Source organism: Spermophilus citellus, assembly GCF_964194105.1.
Source record: "Spermophilus citellus genome assembly, chromosome: 12".
Lineage (NCBI taxonomy): Eukaryota > Metazoa > Chordata > Mammalia > Rodentia > Sciuridae > Spermophilus > Spermophilus citellus.
The window spans coordinates 8,833,032-8,852,155 of NC_138198.1; the positions used below are offsets into that span (position 1 = coordinate 8,833,032).

Genomic DNA, 19,124 nt, shown 5'->3' on the forward strand with positions numbered 1-19,124 from the left:
GGGTGTGAACTATTATTTTGATTTAAAACACAATGTTCGTTATTTGGCAATAAAAAAAATTAAAAAAAGATCTGACAAACCAGAAAAAAAAAAACACAATGTTATCTGACTCTAAAATTAAATGATGATATTTATGACAAAACTAGTTACAGCAAAACTTAGCATCTGGTAGTTGTTCAGCATTTGTTTTCTGAATGAAGAAGTTTAGTTTAATCACTGACATAAATACAAATTTAGGTGTTTTATGTTAAAATACAAACTAAATATCTATGCACCTATTTAAATCATTTTTTTAAAGTGTTTCACAATTACATTTCTGTCTGCATTTAAGAAATTTTTTTTTAATTTTTAAATTTTTGTAAAGATAGAGAGAGTTTTAATATTTATTTTTTAGTTTTTGGCGGACACAACATCTTTGTCTGTATGTGGTGCTGAGGATCGAACCTGGGCTGCACGCATGCCAGGCGAGCGCACTACCACTTGAGCCACATCCCCACCCCAAGAAATGTTTTCACTCACCCAAATTTATCTGTCATTTGTGCAGGTGAAATGTAAGACATTTACTCATGAAGAATAAATCTACCTTTTGGAATTATTTTTTAATCTTGAAGGTCCCACTCTTAAATTAATCTTTTAGACTTCTGTCACCTGCTGATATACAGCCAAAACCTTGCTGAAATAAATTTGTAGATTTTAGCAGAACAAAATGAAACCTACAGACGATTTCCATGAGACCATAATGCCAGAATTTACAATATGAAATTTCAGTAACACATTTTTGGAAACAAAAAGAGATAGACGTGCAGAAAGGAAATGTTTCCTGAATTATTTTCTTCTGTTTTCAAATGATTGAGAGAGAGAGAGAGTGAGTGTGTGTAACATAGTTAAACAGTAAATCTATTAATTATGGGAAAGTATAGAGGGTTTTAAATCCATATATTTATAACCATAATGTACATATTTTGGAGGTGAGGGGTGCAGTTTTTGTCCCATTGAATTAAGTAATGTTCTTAATTCAACTGTATTTCTCCGCAGCAGTCCCATCCATGACTTTCAGAGTAGCCTTATAAAGAGAAAAGACTTTTAATATTTTCCAGAGGAATAGTTGATTTTTCTATGATCTCAAAACCCTTGCTTCTAATAGTAGATCTTCTAGTTTGGGGAAGTGACTTTGCTCTCTTGTTGTATTAATGTGCATTACTACTCCCACTGTTAAGTAAGGAGGAAAAGTGGGGCCAGCAAATACTCTGGTTTTGTAAATCATTTTCTCACTTTTAAGAAGAGAAACAAACACTTTGCTTCAAGTAATCTCCTACTTCAGTACAAAACACCTTTGGAAAAAATGGCATACCATAGTACGTTCTTAGAAATAAATTACTGGTAAGTATTTGTTCCTAATACATAAGATCTGTTTATTTCCTTTATTTTATATTGACTCATGTTTCAATGTTCACTGAGATGAAACAAATGTTACTGAGTAGAAATCTCAGGATTTTCTGAGTAGAGCCTTACACATTTTGCCTTATTTGTCATTTGTATTTTGAAACACAGGCCTTCTTTGGTGTTTATCCATTCATAGGACAGAAGTAACTGGCTTTGTGGATGAGCACTAGAAGCAGAGACAAAAGACTTCGAGAAAAATCGTGCAATTTGCCTATGTTTTTAGCCTTGTGCTCCTTTTCAGAATTGTGATACATTGTTCATTGATATAGATCATGTGTTTAATGCTGTTCCTACATTTATAATTTATGTATAGATGCAATTCTCATTCACAGCTACAAAATGTTAGAAAACAGAATATGCTAGGAATATTTTTAGGAAAAGACCTTGGAGAACTTTTGTTATGTCTCAGTAGATGTAGAGCTAAGGCTCTTACTATGGTCTGGTTGAATACATGAGGTGTCAGATTGCAAACTTATTCTTCTTAAAGTTAAGTGTTCTTTTATTTGCCACTGAAGCCATCCCAACAGATAGGTACATAATAAAATATTTGGAATTTTTAACTGTTTAAAGGGTAGATCATACGATCCTAAAAGTGGATCAACATAGAAGTAGTGAATTCTAATTTTTATTTATTGTTTTTAGGTATACATTACAATAGAGTTCTTTTGGTGTATTACACATACATAGCATATAACTTCTTCTATGTAGAGTTTTTCTGGTCATGTATTCATATGTGAACATAGGAATGTAATGTCAGATTCATTCTACTATATTCCCCTCCCCTCTCAACCCTTTATTCACTTTTGTCTAACCAACAAACTTCTATTCTTTTATCCTCCACCCTTATGTGTGTTACCAACTACATGTTAAGGAGAATATTCAGACTTTGGATTTGGAGGGCTGGATTATTTCACTTGGCATGACAGTGTCCAGTTCCATTCATTTGCCAGCAAATGCCATAATTTCATTCTTCATGGCTGAATCCATTGTGTATATATGACACATTGTCTTTATCCTTCCATGTGTTGAAAGGCACCTAGGTTGGTTCCACAGCTTAACTTTTGTGAAGAGCTGCTATAAATATTTATGTGGCTGTGTCACTATAGTGTCATTGGAGTATACACTGAGGAGCAGAATAACTGGGTCAAATGGTCGTTCCATTCCAGGTTTTGTGAGAAATCTATATACTGCTTTCCTGAAAAATTGCTTGGTGCAATGTATGAGTCAATCTTTTCCCCACATTCTCACCAACATTTATTGTTACTTGCATTCTTTATATCTCAGTGTAGTTTTAATTTTCATTTTTCTAATCGCTAAAGATGTTGAACATTTTTTTCATATACTTGTTAACTGTTTGTACATATTTTTCTTTGAAGTGCTTGCTCAGTTTTTTGTTCATTTATTGATTGGGTTATTTTTTGTTTGTGAGTTATTTTTTGAGTTGTTTATATATTCTGGAGATTAATGCTCTATCTGACATGTCAGTGACAAAGATTTTCTCCCATTCTATATGCTGTCTACTCACATTCTTGATGGTTTCCTTTGCTGTAAAGATACCACCCCATTTATTGATTCTTTATTTTACTTCTTGTGCTTTAAGTGTCTTTTTGAGGAATTCAGTTCCTACACTGACAAGATGGAGCGCTGGGCCTGTATAGTCTTGTAATAGGGTCTTTTATCTATTATCTAGGTCCTTGATCCACGTTGTTTTTGAGAAATAGGGGTTAAATTTCTCCTACGACATATGGGTTTTCAGTTTTCCCAGCACAATTGGCTGAGGAACCTATCCTTTCCCCAATGCATGTTTTATAGTGTGTTTGTCTAGTATTAGATAACTATATGTGTGGGGTTTTCTCTGTTGCTTCTCTTCTGCAAAGTTATTTTTTTTACATTGGCAAACTAACTAATCACTTAATCTATTCTTTCATTCTGGTATAATGCAGATTTTTTCAATCTTTAATTTTTTTCTTTTTTTATAACCAGGAATTGAACCAGGGTGCTCAACCACTGAGATGCATCCCAGCCATTTATTTATTTATTTATTTATTTATGTATGAATGAGTCAGGGTGTCACTGAATTTCTGAAGACTGGCATTGAACCTGTGATTCTCCTGCCTCAGTATCCTGAGACACTGGTATTACAAGCATGAGCCCCTGAACCTGGCAGTTCCTACATTCTTTAAGTTATAATTTTCTTTTACTCCCATAGATCCATCTTTTTGAATTAACCTGTGAACTCTTGGGAATTTATATTTTGATAAGCTCAGAAGTTTACATCTAATTTTTCTTCTGTGGGTATCTATTTATTGAAACCCTTTCACCATATAAATAAACAGATTTTTCTTTAATTTCAGTGAAAATTATGAAACATCATTTTATTGAGTGCTAGCTAAATGTATCCTTGGTTTTATTTAGGTTTCTCCTAGTGATGGGACAGAGAACAAGCTATTGCATAAATATCACAAGAAGAAGGATGAGGTCTCTATGAAGAGACTGGGAATAGACACAGTAAAATATCAGAACCAGGAAAAGAAGTGCTTTGAGAATACTGAAATTTTAAGAGAAAAGAATACCAGCCTTCCATGGACACAAAAATTGAATGAGGAAACACTTATGGAAATATTTCAGGACAATGGACAGTTGGGTATTTGGAAAGTTGAGAATACATTGCAAAATTTCACACCTGAGAGTGAAAAACAAAGCACAGAAAGACCAGAAACAGATGTCAAATCTCACTCTGCCAGATCTGGTCCTGCTCCACCCCATCAAGGTGAAAGTCCAACACCAAAAAGAAATGTAAAACTTGCTTTCCAGAGAGGCAGAGATAAAGACTTTAGTTCACAGGAAAAAAAGAATATTGATGTATCTAACCTAAACGGTAGTAGTGAGATTCCTTCCCAACAGGTTCCAAAGTTTGAGGTAAAAACAAGTGACCTAGAAAACGAGCTGCATCAGACAAGAGTAATGACTTTGGCTACAGATCAAGTAAACAGACACCTAAAACAAAGACAGTGCCAACCGAAGGAGACGGAACACAGGTATCAAAATGAAGAAAGAAAAAGGTATGAATACCTCAGAAAGCAGGAAGCTTCTAAAGAGAAGGTATCTGAACTACAAAGAGAAACTACATTGCATGAAGACCAATTGCATGACTATCAGAACAAAGGTGAAAATAAAATAGATGGAATTATTAATGTCCAAACCCAATTTTATGATGTTATAAAAAAACTTCAAGCTCGGAATGACAGATATCGTCTCATGCTGGAAAACAAATATTTGGAATTAATCAATGAAACTAATCATTTAAAAGAACAACTGGATCAATATGGAGAGGAGAAAGCAGAAGAAGTAAGTATCAAGCAAGATATCTTTATAAAGAGTCTTCAAAGGAATACTCAAAGTGATACCTGCTTATGGCTAAATGTTGAATCTTGATGAATATAAAAATGTAGATATTATGAATGTGTTTCTGTATCAACACAGAACTACAACCTGTTGTCCAGCAAAAATAACTTAGACCTCATTTGCAGCACAACCAATCTGTGTTTGAAGTGCTGAGTATTCCAATTTCCCTGCTCTGATTCTTACACACTGTGTACATATTTTAAAATAACTATAGGTACTCATGTGTCAACTAAACACAAAAGACTTAGTTAAAATGGATTTTAGTATTTAAAAAGGAGGAAATTTTTAAAACTTGGGCCTGACCCTTCAATTTAAGAAATTGTTTCTTATAAAAATTTAAGAGGTTAAGATTTTTTTGTAGGTTTATATGCTGACATTAGTAATATGGTCTCAATAATGCTGAAACAATGTCTAATTTTGGTGCTATTAATTCAACCCAAAGTTTGCACATGCTAAACACATGTTCTACCAATGAGCTACATCCCATTACTGAATAACAATTTTAATGTCTTCTTGTTGCTATACTTGAAGATCACAATGAAACACATAATGGAAATGCTCATACCTAGTTTCAAATAAATTAGTTACTTTTACAGTTCATTCCAGATTTTACAGTTGAACTGAAATGTAGATGCTGTATTTTGTAATAGACTTTCTTCAGTATAGTTTTGTATATTTCTAGTTGGTAAATTTATTTTTAGTCATTTAAGTTTATCATAAATCTGAAAAAAAACTGTCCTGATATTTTTTTTTTGTTTTCATTCATGTCTTGTCCACCTCTTTAAAAGCATCTATTTGTCATTATCATAAATTGGGACTAATGTGATGAATTGCAGCAAAACCACAGTTGATTTCATCTGTAATTTGATGCATATATTCATGATAACTTGCTAATAGTTTTCTTCATTTCATAGCCTAATTCCTATTATATGGTGACAAAGATAATTGTAGCCATCTAAAATTCATTAATTTGGCACTGAACCCCCGTGTCTAGACTAATGAGGGTGGCAGGGTTTATGTAAAGCAGGAGTGGTGTGAAGACCAGTGAGGTGGAGACCAGGTTACCTAGCATCTCCTTTATTCTTTGTGAAAGTATATTGGAATTATTTTAGCAAAGCTTTAAAGATGTGAGGATGTGGAGTATTAACTTGAGTCTCTAATAAGAGAGGGATAATAACCTCTGTAGAATTCACCACTACCAATGAGACCTGTGTAACCATTTTTGATTGAGATTTCAGTAGTTTGTTAAACATTGCAACTTTATCAAGGGCAGTATGTAGAGATACAGGGCTCACCCTGTTGTGTAAGGAATGTGATAGTGACTAAGCAGGAGTACACAATCTTCTATTTTCTTAAGGGAATTCAGAAATAAACAGCAGCTTACTGTTGTATGTAGTGATAATTTTTCAGAGTAAACATCATTATATAATAATAATAATAATAACAATAGTAATAATGATAACAATAACAATAATAATAATAAATTTTTAAAGTGAGCTGAGTAACAAAATCATTAACAGAAATATCAGGTAGTTGCGAGACATCTTGAAAAACAGCCAGCTGGTACCCTGAAACTACAACATGTATCAGAGGCTTCTCTAGAAGATTTAGCACATTTTCACATAAATTTAAAATATAAAGACAGGATTTGATGAAGAAACTAAGACAAATGACAAGTCATGTATGTAGAAAATTGAACATGTCATCTGTAAATCAACACCTGCTTAAGTAATAAAAGTTATTCTGGGATACTAATTTCAATGAACAGCTTTCTTTATATTTTCATTATAATTGATTTTATTATATTTGGGGATCTTTATACTGCACTTATTTCTTACACTTAAAATTTTCTTTTAGAATTTTTCTCTTACAAAATCAGCATCTTTCATTAAAATATCTAGTCTGAGGAAAGCTGAGACTTTTTTCTATAACCCAGCAGCTTTTCATGCTGTCTCTACTTCCATGGTACAACAAGGAAAACTAAATAGAGGTATTATTTAATATAATGTTTCAGGAAAAATTGTTATTTTTACTTCATTTTTGTGCATCTATTCAAAATCTGCAAGTAATTACTAAATTGACTTTAAAAATGTGTACAAATTTTTTTATGGTTTTCTCAAAATACAGATATGTTTAGGTTTTAGTTTAATTATTGAAAAACTTAGGCTATTTCTTTATTTTTTCATTTATTTAGATACATTATGAAGTATATAAATATTTGTATTATGTCTGGACTGTTATCCAAACTAGACAGTGAAAAATGTTAGCTAAGTTTTTTTTCAGTACATCTCTTAAAAGGCATTTTTATGATATATGTAATGCACCTGACATCGAATTCACCCATATAACATGTAAAATACAGCGTCTCTTAGTACATTAACAGAGTTATGTATGTAACCATTTACACAGTCAATTTTAGAACATTTTCATGTTCTTGAAAAGAAACCTGGAACCTCTTAGCTGTCAGTTTTCTAATCCCTACACGTCCAAAGTCCTAGAAAACTACCAATATATTATTTTAGTAATTTACAAATGTAAACAATAGTACTTTTTATTTATTTATTTATTAACTTTAGTCAAGACTCTATTTTATTTTTATGTGATTTTTAAATTTGTTTTAATTAGTTACCCATGACAGTACAATGACCTTGACATATCATACATTTGAATCACATGGGATAAAATATCTCATTTTTCTGAGTATACAGGTTGCAGAATCACATTGGTCATGCATTCACATATATACACATGGTAATAATAATGTCCGTTTTATTCTACTATCCTTCCTATCTCCCCAGCCTTCCCCTCCCTTCCCATCACTTCTCTCTACCTAATCTAAGGTAACACTATTATTTTTTTCTCACATCTTCATACATGTATTTTGTATAAAAATGAAGGTCTCCTTCCACCATCCATGCAATTCCCTTTCTCCCTCCTTTTCCCTCCCACCCCTCTTCCCTGTGTAGAGGTAATCTTCTTCCCATGCTCTTCCTCTCTTCCCCATTTTGAGTCACCCCCCTTATATCAGAGAAGACACTCGGCATTTGTTTTTCTTGGGATTCGTTAACTTCACTTAGCATAATCTGCTCTAATGCCATTCATTTCCCTGCAAATGCCATGGTCTCATTATTTTTAGTGCTGAGTAATATTCCATTGAGTATATATGCCACATGTTTTTATCCATTCATCCATTGAAGGGCATCTAGGTTGGCTCCACAGTCTAGCTATTGTGAATTGTGCTGTGATAAACATTGATGTGGCTATGTCCCTGTAGTACGCTGTTTCTTTATTGTTCTTTTTAGATATATATGACAGTAGACTGTATTTGAATATTTACATCATAGATTATAACTTCACATTTTTATATTTGTACATAATGTGGAGTTACACTGGTCATGTATTCACATGTGAATATAGGAAAGTTGTTTCAGATTTATTCTACTGTCTTTTCTGTTTCCATTTTCATTCCCATTCCTTTTGTCTTAATTCAATGAACTTCTATTCTTTTTACCCACATTCCTTACTGTGTGTTAGCATTCACTTATGAAAGAGAACTTCCAGCCTTTGGATTTGGAGGATTGGCTTATTTCACTTAGGATGATAATCTCCATTTCCATCCATTTACTGGCAAATGCCATAATTTCATTCTTTCTCACAGCTTATTAATATTCCATCCTGTGTACATGACACATTTTTTAAATCTGTTCATCTATTGAAGGTTTCATAGCTTCAATATTGTGATTTGAGCCACTTTAGACATTGTTGTGGCTGTGTCACTGTAGTATGATGATTTTAAGGATTTTGTGTGTAAGTCGAGGAGTGGGATAAGTGGGTCAAATGGCGGTTACATTCCAAGATTTCTGAGGACTCTCCATACTGCTTTCCAGAGTGATTGCATCAATTTGCAGTCCCATCAGCAATGTGTAAGTGAACATTTTCCCCACACTGCCACCAACATCTATCATTATTTTATTCTTTTCAGTTGCCATCCTGACCCGAGTGAGATGGAATCTCAGTGTGGCATTTGCATTTCTCTAATTGAATTTTTTTCAGATATTTTCTGACCATTTGCATATGTTCTTCTGGGAAGTGCCTTTTCAGTTCCTTTGCCCATTTATTGATTGGATTATTGGTTGGTGTTCTTTTGGTGTTAAAAAATTTGAATTATTTGTACATCCTGGTGATTAATGTTCTATCTGAGGTGCACATGGCAAAGATTTTCTCACATTTTGAAGGTTCTCTGTTCATAATTCGTGATGGTTTCCTTTGCTGTGAAAAAGATTTTTAGTTTGATACCAACCCATTTATTGATCTTTAAAAAAAAAAACAGTTGTACATAGACCACAATATCTTTATTTTTATGTGGTGGTGAGAATCAAACACAATGTCTCACACATGGAAGGCAAGCACTCTACCACTGAGCTACAGCCCCAGCCCCAGCCCCATATTGATGCTTTTAAAAAATATTTTTATTTGTAGATGGACACATTATCTTTATTTATTCATGTGCGGTGCTGAGGATCAAACCAAGAGCTGCACACATGCTAAGCAAGCACTCTACCACTGAACTACCAGCCACCATTTGCTGATTCTTGATATTAACTTTTGCTTTTTGGAAATCTTGTTTGGAAGTTGGCTTATAGTTCTAACTCTAAAATTACTCTGTAATGGATATTTCATACAAGTGAATTTATACAATAGTAGGTCTTTTGTTTTTTACCAGTTTCATTGACTTAGAATACTTTTTTCAGGGATCCTCTGTGTTGTAGCAAGCATCACTATTTTATTTCTTTCTGTTGTCTAGTAGAATTTTGTTTTATGACCATGTCACTTAGCCAGTTATCAGTTGCTAAACCAAAAAATGCTTCCACCTCTTGACAACTCCAGTACTACATGACTGGGGGCATCTATTTACAAGTTAATATTTGGACATGCTTTTATTACCCTGCCTCTTTGTGGTCTTCATGAATTGTGCCGATTGTACCATATCTCTGTCTTATTCATGCTGTACTTTCTGACTTGTCTGTTTTTATTCACTTGATCATGATTATTCAGAGATCACATAAAATGAATTTTTATTTTTCATGCACTTTCTCTGACTTTTCTGTCACCAACAGTGTTTGCATGGTGATTATCTTCTTGAGATATAAATTCTCCCAAGGTGAGAGTAATATCTGATATCCACACCTATTCTAGAATGAATGGAAAATATTAATGCCTAATAGTTGTTTTAACAAAATTACTATTTGATATCAATCAATATTTTTTGTTAGTAGATTGGCCTGTTAAGACTTTTATTCTAACTATATTTCAGTGACAAAATATAAAATTAAATTCACTTAAACCAATAGTAAATTCAGTATAGGAAAAATCATCTTCTATATAGATTTCCTCAACATTTATTATGTAGCCAGAATTGGGATTTATAGATGTGTAATCCTTACCAACTGAAAAGCTAATATACCTTATTATCGAAACTTTATCTACTCTTCATAATGCTGGTATAGATTATGTTTTGTTGCAATTGAATTTATGTAAAATTTGTTGTTTGAGTTTGTGTCGAATATTTTCAGTATCTTATTTTCGTATTGTGTTTTTTCATACTTCTTTTATTCATGCAGATGGATGATCTCACTGCAAAGATGAAAAATGCATCTTCAAAGCATTTACATTTGAGAACAAACTATGACTGTTTTATGGAAAACTTGTTTTTTATAAAAAGTATACAAGATACATTTGAAAAAATAGAAAGGAATCAAAAGAAGTTGGAAGAAAATGTAGTAAACTTTCCAAGGCACACACGGAGCACTCGAGTAGAACGAGGCCAAGGAGTACGGTGGGAATGTGACATTGAACATCGAGCAAGATGGGATTTAGAGGAGAAGCAAAAACAAGTATTTCTGATTTTACAGGCTATCTTACTTATCTGCAGTTTGCTTTAATTCATTTCATTGTAAACTGTATTTTGGATATACGTATCATAGGTGTATTCTATATCTCTTGAGGAAAGATGTTGTGTAGATTTCTAAGAGAAGGAAGACATTTGATGCCCCTTCAAATACCACAATTTACATCATCCTTTCAGCTAATTTGATCTGAGTAATAATTTTCATCAGATAACTGTTGGATATTTGATAATAGTGGGCATAAGTAAGACTATGAGGAGAAAACAATGTGATGCAGAAATATACTTTTGAATTGTTAAGTTAAAATTTTCAACTTTCATATTTAGAATTGATTCTATTATTCTTTAAATTGTCGGATGATCTGAGTGCTAACATGAGAATGATTCATTACTTTGAGCACAGATCAATGGTAGATAGCCTAGCCTGTGCAACGCCCTGGGTTCCATTCGCAGTAGAAAGGAGGAGGAGGAGGGCAGGGAATGAGGGGGGGGAGAGGGGGAGAGGAAGAACTCAATTATTATTGGTTCAGATTTAATGTAATTGATACTGATGACAGAAGTTTACAGTCTAATATTTTTTTCTTCACATTTAAAATTGCTGTCTGAATTTTTGACTCAGAACTAAATAAAATAACTACATAATAATTATTTGGGTTCTAATTATTTTTAAAATATATTCTTTTTATGTTCTTTAGACACAAGAAGCAGCTCTGGAAATTACAGAGCAGTTCAGAAAGACTAATTTTACTTCAATAAGAAGTCAGATGGAACTCAGAATTAGCCATCTGGAATCTGAACTGAAAATTCTAAGAAATGCAACTGAGAGAATATAGGCACTTCCATAGACAACAATCCAGATTCCACAAGTATGTCAAAACCTAGACTGAAAGAGAGCAACTTAGTCTCCTTAATTTGTGTCTACTGCATAACTTTGAGACAGGTTGATGAGATCGGTAGCATGCAAAAGCGAACTAGACCCTATAATTTGTGGAAGTAATGTTAGGAAATGAATGTACTCTTGAAATATTAGTCTAGGAAATTTATCTTTCACTCACCTTTGCATTTTACATCTGAAGGTAAACTATTAAGCTTTCTTCCCTGTCTATTAGACTTTTAGTTAAGTATTTTTGAAGTTTTGTGATTCACATAGTTATATTGTGACAAAACTGCTTCTACATGGAAACATGAACAAGTTTCACAATTTTTGAAAGATTATAACTGAAACCTTAAGTGTCCAGTGTTGCTATAACTACACTCTGGGCACATTCTGACACCTGACAGATTAACTGATTTTTATTTTAATTTTTAAATATTATCCTTACATGGTATCTAGAGACAAAATGTTCTATATAGTTTTTCCTCTCTACATTGTCATACTTGTGATGATGGGAAGTATAACCTGCAAAGTGGTTAAAAATATTCTGATGATCAGTGTTGGGGCCTGTGAATGACAGAATGAATGGGCAGTCTCCTGAAGCCCTGGTAACAAATTCATGGGCCAACTTTCTAGGCAGCAGCTTTAATCTATCTTGATCACCCACTCACCTATCTTGTTCTGAACCAGTGGCTGTTGCTCTGAATTGTCTCATTGTCAAATGCTTAATTTATCTAGGTAATAGGTAGAATATACATATGATGGTAATAAATGCTTGACAATATCTTCAAGGAACATTCTTTAAGTCCTTGAACTGGTTCACTAAATATGAATCTTTCTAGCTTTACTAAAATTTTCTAGTTGCGTGTGTTTAAGGAAACCATGATGATTTAATATACTTCAACATAGTAAAATGGCTTTGGTAGTCAAATAAACTAAGGTATACATCATCTGCTATATTTATCTTTAAAATATCCATATTTCTAATGGCATCCTCAAGAATCTTCCAAGGAGCGTCTTTCAAGAAGGCAGCATTGTTACTTGCAAAGTCATACATCGCTGATTTCTGTCTCTCTTCCACCAACATTGCTTTAATTGGAAGTTTGAAGCCCCCTAGAAATATATACACTTCTTTAGAGAAATTACAAACCCATAATTGCATACACTGTCTCTGTTCTGGTTCTTTTAGTGTTGTGCCCACATATGGAGAATTTCTACCTACTCTCTTTTTAAAATATTTTTTTTAGTTATATATTTTCTTTATTTTATGTGGTGCTGAGGATTGAACCCAGTGCCTCACATGTGTAGGCAAGTACTCTACCACTGAGCAACAATCCTTCCACTTACTGTTATGGAAAATTTAAATTATTCTTTTATTTGATGAAAATTTTGAAAGTGTATTTAGACATAAATAATATTGAGGTTAATTTTGAAATAATTAAACAAGCATGAAATATAATGTGCTCTAATTCAGTGACCAGTACTTCCACTTTATCTCCCCTTCTTCCTCCCTGTGTTCTCTTTCTTCTGCTCTACTGATCTTATACTTATTTGTAGTTTTTAAGTTTCTTTTTGAATTATGCATTATGAATATACATGAAGGTGAAATTCACTGCGATATTTTCATATGGATTCACAAAAAAATTTGATCAGATTCATTTCACTATTCCACACTGAGTGCTGTCCCCAACTCCCTGGCTTGGGTTGGGTTAGGGTTAGGGTTAGGTTGTATAGCAGGAGCCCTTCAGTACAACCAGGTGATTTCCTTCATACTAAGACTTCATTTGAGCGAGTCAAATATTAGTCCAAAAATGATGAGCTATATTTTTAAGAACTAATAAGAAAAACAATGTCCAGCTATTTTGAACCCATTTGAAGATATTTCTATAATATTTGACAATTTTTTTTATCAGGGGTATTATTACAATAATGAAATATCTGCTTGAAAATGAACAAATAAAAGATACCATCTTGCTTTCATTGCACCTTGGTTTAGAGCTTTCATGGTTTTATTTTATTTTATTTATTTATTTATTTTTTTGGCTGTTTGTTTCTTTGCACCAGGGATTGTACTCAGGGACACTTGACCACTGAGCCACATCCCCAAACCTATTCATGTTTTATTTAGAGACAGGGTCTCAGTGAGTTGCTTAGGCCTCACGGTTGCTGAAACTAGCTTTGAACTCAAGACTGTCCTGTCTCAGCCTCTTAAGCCACTGTGATTACAGGCATGTGCCATCACACCCTGCTTCAATGGTGTTTTGATGAACTTCTTAACACATAGTAAAGCCATGCATATCTATGTTAAATGTGGCCTCAACCTTATTCTTTTATTTGGCATTTTGACCTAAAAAATCACAGGAGAACAAATCTAAGCTTTATAAAACAATGCTGAAGTTAAATAGTTATGACAGAAAGAAATAATTTTAACATATAAATTACAATTTAATTTAATAGCTGATTTATGGTTTTTTTTCAGTTTCTTAGCTTACATGAATATCTTTCTGAAAAAAATGAGAGAATCAGGTTTGAAGTGCTTCAGAGTCATGAAATTGGATGACTATTTACAAAAAGAGAATGAAAGTTAGTTGTTATGCAGGATGCAAGTAGAAGTTGTTCTTATTAGTTCTTACCAGAAAAAAATGAGATAATTTACCATTTACAAAACAATGAGAAATTGTGTATGAATGTAGACACAATGCAAAGGGGATTTGGGAGGCAACTCTTTTTCCAATGTATTTCTGAGAGAAAGTGATGTTTCTTTTTTACTTATGCATAAGCTAGTTTATTTAAAACTTAATGTAATAGTTCTACATTTCCTTGTGGAACATTAGTTTGCCATATCATGCTAGCCTGAATAGAAGAGTGTTTTTTAAACTCTTTCATCACGTTTCAAAGATATGTCTCCGTAATCACTGCAGAATGCCTTCAAAGGTGAAGGGAGAAGGAGAGGAAAAAACTACTAGAGAGGAAGAGTGATCAAATTATTTTATGTGCATCTGTGAATATGTCATAATCAATTCCTCTATTATATATAGTCAAATGCACCAGTAAAAATTTTGTTTAAAATAATTTTCTTTAAAAATAGAACATAAAGACAGGAATGGGAATTCTGTCAGTCAAAATCATTTGTTTTCACATCAAATGTGTAAAGGCATTAGACACCACCTTATTGTTATCACTACAACATACTTACTATGTTCAGTAATATATTTTAGACCCTATTTGGGGAATTAGTAAGAGAAGAGTTTTATACAAAGAACACTCTACATGGTGATATTTATATAAGAGTTGGAAGTATTTACCACATAACTCATCAAGTGCACATCTATAATGAGCCAAATGTTAAAAACTGCTGGTCATAACTTCTGAAGTCAATTACAATTAAAGAGCTATGTATTTTTTCCAATTCTGAATATCAACAAATTAAAGACCTTAAGTGTGAAACTGCTTTTTTCCCACTTCTGCCCCACTATGAAACTGTCAGCCTATACACTGACATTCTTTTGTGGGAAAAAAATGGCATCACCCATTTTCTGTGGTTTATGGCCAAAATCCCAGACTGACTTAGTAACAGTCACACGTTTAAAATACCCTGTCATGACTCTGTCATTAGTTTACATTTGCCTCAATAAAAATATGAAGTTTCTTAGCCAAAAATTAAAATATCCAAACAACTGGATTTTTGTCAGGTTACTCAGGCTATCTCATCTCACTTGCTTTATTGGCACTTTGCTCTAGATTCTAGTGACACTGGACCACTGTGATTCCACAAGTGTTCTTTCTCATCTCGGTGTCTGCATGCACCTCTTCCCTTTGTTTCACAATTTCTCCTTTTACTTCAGGTGTTAACTCATGTATCACTTCCATTGAAGGACCTCAAACACTAACACAAATTTGGGACAGAAGTCCCTTCTAAGTGTTCCAGTAGTAACCTGTTTTATCCTTGTCCTAATGCCAATGACTCTGTATAGAAATTGCCTGATTGTCTGCTTTTGAAGCTATTGTATATGACTGTTGAGAGGTGTCCATTATCATCTCCATGTTGTCATCCCAGTTCTTGCCAGAATACCCTAGCATATGGTTGTCAAATATATGCATAAGGGGTGGAAAACCCAAAGCTCTGATACTCAGTCATAATGACAACTGTGTATGAAAATATGGGCATACTGCATTCCATAGTGATTTTGTATTGTGGACATATCTTTTTTTCTTCTTATAAACAATGAAAAGTTCTAAACTTCTTCACTGATTTATACTTATAAAATGTTTGAGAAAAAATATAATTCTTTTTCTCTTCACTTGCTGCAGAATTTGAATCCTGACCATGGGAGCTTCTGCCTTAAGAATTACTAATAAGACAAGACAAGATGTACTTCTGGAAACTTCATAAGGATATACAGAGATTTTAAGAAAAAAAAATGAAAGCTAATATTGTGTTTTTCAGACTGTTAATATAATATTTACATTATTTATGAAATGTATGATGTAAATACTTTATTGAAATGGATGTGTGTAACATATATAATGAAATTATCAAAATATGAAAATTATTTATATCTGTAAGAAAATTTGAAGTGCAAGTGCAAACCAGTTTTTATTAGATGTGTTTTCAGACTATCTAAATGTTAGCATTTAAGCTCAATTCAGCAACCAAGTCAACACTAATTTGGTAGATCTAAATATCACATTAATGATGGATTATTTATATTATATCACTGAATATGGGTCCAGAGAATTAGGCAACATTATTTTTACATGCTGGTTACTATATTCAATAATGGATTAATGTATTGCAATTATTATACTGCCATCTTTAAATTTGTATTTCAGGCACTGACTTAATAATTTTTCTAATAAGAATATTTGCTTAGTGTTTTATCTTTATTTTTTTTCCTTTTCTCTTTGTTTATACAATCTTGGGAAATAATAGTAAATTTACAGGTTCTAATATAAAGTACTTTTTTCTGCTGAAGCATTTTAAATTGAATTGCTTACATATGCTATCATTTATGATATTTTTAGTATTTTGTACAAGTCAGAACATGCTAGATAACTACAATTCAACATTCATTTATTATGAGTATATTTTTCAAATATTAACAGGTAACAGCATAGTTGTTAATTGTATCAGTTTCATTATGAAGGTTATATTGTTATCTAGCATGTTCTGACTTGTAGGAAATACTAAACCTATCATGAAAGATGGCATATGTTAACAATTCATTTTAAAATGCTTCAGTGGGAAAAAGTACTTTGCATTAGAACCTGCAACTTCACTAGTATTTTCCAAGATTGTATAAAGAAAAAAAGCAAAAAAAAAAAAAAAAACACACATTAAGCAAATGCTGTTTCTCAAATCAACACTTATACATTCTATCATAATGCCTTGGACCACTTAATCCTCAGATTATTTTCATGTTTTTCTAGTAGCCTAATATTGTTCTTTATAAAAAAAATATTTTCTTCAGAGACATGAAATGAACTTAATTGTTTTATTTTATAGATGCCTTCTGAATTAAATATTCCTTAGTCTTTTCTTAACCTTCATGACCTTGAATTTTTCAGAGGGAAAGCTTGTAGAATGTGCTTAAAATGGATTGGAGCTAGATTACATGTTTTTGGCAAGAGTACCACAGAAATCAATTCTATGATGTTCACTTTGAATCACATCATGTGACCTATAATATCCTCATTACTGCTGATGTTAATATTGGTCATTAATGTGGTATTTGCAGGATTTTACTTTGTAATTATTATTTGTGTGAAGATAGTTTGAGACTATAAATATTAATATAAATATAAATGTGTATCATTCACCACTAAATTTGTTCATTTATTATACCTATACAGATTCATGGTTTATTTTATTGTTAATATTTTAAAAATGTATTTTTCTTTCAGAAATGTTCTATTTTGATAATCTCAGATTTATAGAAGATTTAAGACAGCAGTGAAAGGAATTCATAAGAAACATTCCCTAAATGTTATTCTTCATTTCTAGATAAATCTAGGTACATAACAGTTTTTATCTCTGAAACATTTGCAAGATGCACACAATGTCTTTTTATTTGTAAATAAAAAAATCTCACATTTTCTAAAAATGAGAAATTATCTCTGTAACTATGGTGCAATGATCAAAATAAGTAAACTATGTTGTGAATATCTACTCTACAAATCTTATTCAAAATTTGACAGTTATTTTAACAATTGTCTTTGAACCAAAATAAATCCAATTTTGGGAAATTTTAATATCAATTATTCACTGTGTCCAGTGGTCTTGTTTCTTATGTTGTTTTTTTTTAATCTGGGATGGTTCCTGAGCATTTCTGGGCTATTCATGATATCTTTGATTTTGATTTTTGAATGGTGTGTTTCAGTAGTAGTTCTATAGATTTTTCTTCAGTTTATAATTAGATTTTAATTTTCATAACCAGTGGATAAATGCTCAAATATTTGACTCTCAAGTTAACCTGAATGCTGCTGGTAGATTGCACATAGGGATCCCTGTTCCATCAATATGTCAATATATTTGGTGATATTAAAATTAATACCAATGGAATTTGCAAATATTTCTTTAGAGGAGCACATCGTGAAGACTTTAGGCTTTGTGGACCAGAAGTTCTCTGTGGTCATAGCCTAAAATCTGCAAATATAATAATTGAATGCCTGATGGCATTCCAATAAAACTATATTTTCAGCGTAAGTGGGTGAGGCTCAGTGGTAGAGTACGTGTATAGCACATATGAAGCCTGAGGACAAATCTCAGCATGGCAAAAGGAAACAACAACAGAAACACTTTATTTGCCAAAACAAGCTACATTCTGGATTTAGTCTTAATTTGTTGATCCAATGTTCCTCTAATGCTGTGAAACTTGAGTGGTGACCTGCATGTATGTTTTTTCTTTTGTATGCACAACACACTTCATATGCACCACATCATTCTTCTACAGACTTTCTGTACAATTCAGTTTATGAAATAAGAATATTTTCTGAATTTGCCCTCAGGTTTTGTTATTGAGTTCACCATTTCAATATTAATAAGCACTTTGCATATATGCCCTTGAAACTTATTCTGTTATCTTTTTAAAAATATTATTAATTGTTGATAGACCTTTATTTTATTTATTTATTTATATGTGGTGGTGAGTATCAAAAACAATGCCTCATCCATGCTAGAAAAATTCTCTTACACTGAGAAACAACCCCAGCCCTGTATTATCATTAAGAATGAGAAAATTAATACTCAGTTTATTTAATAAATCAGGAAGAAATTTTCATGGTGACTGTAGATTAAATTTTTATGAATTTATTACTTAATACTTTTTTAGCATTTTTGGTGTTACATATGTAATTTTTAAAATGTTCAAGTTTTACATATGATCATTATGTAAAGATTGAAAAATACAGTTAAAGAAGAACAAAGATTATTCTCCATTATTCCACTTAGATACAATGTCTTTCAAAAGGAGGGTCTGCAAACACTAAATTAAAATC

The 19,124-nt window shown here is 32.4% G+C and overlaps 1 long non-coding RNA gene across 1 annotated transcript; it reads left to right on the plus strand.

Annotated features, from left to right (window-relative positions):
* The first annotated feature begins 4,523 nt into the window (after positions 1-4,523).
* LOC308631503 lies at positions 4,524-17,495 on the plus strand. Its single transcript, XR_014018227.1, has 4 exons — positions 4,524-4,791; positions 10,470-10,742; positions 11,449-11,619; positions 15,939-17,495. It is a non-coding gene; the product is annotated as an uncharacterized lncRNA (long non-coding RNA).
* The last annotated feature ends 1,629 nt before the right edge of the window (positions 17,496-19,124 follow it).